Source organism: Cyprinodon variegatus, unplaced genomic scaffold (genome assembly GCF_000732505.1).
Source record: "Cyprinodon variegatus isolate N-32 unplaced genomic scaffold, C_variegatus-1.0 Scaffold176, whole genome shotgun sequence".
Classification (NCBI taxonomy): Eukaryota; Metazoa; Chordata; class Actinopteri; order Cyprinodontiformes; family Cyprinodontidae; genus Cyprinodon; species Cyprinodon variegatus.
The window spans coordinates 214,455-216,552 of NW_015150629.1; positions in this window are offsets into that span (position 1 = coordinate 214,455).

A 2,098-nucleotide genomic window follows, 5' to 3' on the forward strand; every position below is an offset into this window, starting at 1 on the left:
ATTACAGTATAGTATAGTACAGTACAATATAGTATAGTATAGTATGGAATAGTACAGTACAGCATAGTATAGTATATTACAGTATAGTATAGTACAGTACAATATAGTATAGTATAGTATAAAATAGTACAGTACAGTTTAGTATAGTATAGTACAGTATAGTATAGAATAGTACAGTACAGCATAGTATAGTATAGTATAGTATATCACAGTATAGTATAGTAGAGTACAGTACAATATAGTATAGTATGGTACAGTATATTATAGTATAGTATAGAATAGTACAGTACAGTGCTGTACATTATAGTGTAGTACAGTATAGTATAGAAAAGTATAGTATAGAATAATATAGTAAAGTAAGTACAGTATAGTATAGAATAGAATAGTATAGTATAGTACAGTATAGTATAGAATAGTATAGTATAGTATATTGCAGTATAGTATAGTATAGTATAGTATAGTACAGTACAGTAAAGTATATTATAGAACAGTATAGTATAGAATAGAATAGTATAGTATAGTATGATGTAATATAATACAATATTGTTGGTTGTGAGGAAATATAAAGGAACATTCAACATTTTTTAAGGTTATTATTTTTGGAAGTCCTTAAAATGTAATGTTGGTGAAGATTCTCATTCATCCAGGTCATAGTCATTCCAACAAAGTTAAAAAAAAAAAAATCCACGGGAATTTGTTTCAAAGTTTGAAGATGTTTCACTTCCCATCCAGGAAGCTTTTTCATTACAAAATGTCAGAATTAGCGTTGAGTTAAAAAAACGTATGTACCATTGAATAAAGGCGTTTTCTTTCATGGAAAAACAAATTATTGGTTTATAATAAAAAATAAATAATCTACAATTTATAATTTCCAAAAAGTTATTATTCATGTATGACGTTTCAATAATACATCCAAGTGTCACCTGTTATTAGGCAATATAAAAAGAAAACACTATTATACACTGACTACTTTTACAGACAATTTTTTTTCCATGTCCCATTTAAGTTAATAGTTCTTAAATAATCTGACTGGATGATCTGGCTGAATTGTCTGTAAAGTGCCTTGAGATGACATGTGTTGTGAATTAGCGCAATATATAAATAAATAGAAAATGAACGCAAGTCAAATGAACTTATGTAACTATAATAAACACAAGTTGAAAAATCTTCGTCTCGCTTAAATAAGATATAATCAAAACAAAAAGTTTTACAAAATATGTTTTGGAACTGTATTGTTGTTTTACTGCAGCACAAAACCTACTAATACAGTAAGGGCAATTAACTACTAGGAGCTTTGCTGTAAACAGGTAGCTCTAATTCCCAGAGGAATCCACGACTAATCAATTATAAACACCATAGAGTACACTGTACTTTAGCAGTTTAAATCACAGAAACATTAGTAAAAATAATTTCTCTTTATTGATATAAGTGTTTAAGCATTTCTCACATGAAATTTAACCTCACGTCAAGAACTACAGTATTAAAGATAATAATAATCACAATAATGACCATATTTTATGAATCACTTTAAAAAATATTTGTTTTTTCAATAAAAAAAAGAATAAAAACTCTACCAAAAATTACTTTTGAAATTAATTCAATCAGGAACCAATATGTTTAGAATAGTAAAAAACTGAAAAATAATATCAATAGTACAAACAGGTTATTGCAGGACTATTCATAAAATTATAACAGCTTGTTATAGATGTGTAGAACTTGTATACAATAAAAATGTGAATAAAAATAAAGAGCACTCAATAACTGCAATAAAGCTAGAGTTTAAAAAACGTTTTGATTTTGTAAATAACACATTAATAAACCTTGAGTGACGCGCCCTTTAGAGGGGCGTGATGTGTTTTAGCACCATGGCCAGCGACACCGTTGCTAGGTAGCCGTTTGTGTCAGCAAGTCGTGAACTGTAAAGAAACGCGGCGTTTTATAGAAACCTGGATAAGTCGAGCAGCCTTTCTCCCTCTTTAATAGTCCTCTGTTTCTTATTTTTAGCTCAATTCATTCCAAGAGAAGTAGAGTAAGTTTAGTGTCTGATTTTGCCATACTGCGAACATAAACTTCAGCCGAACCCCCCTCTGAGAAAGAC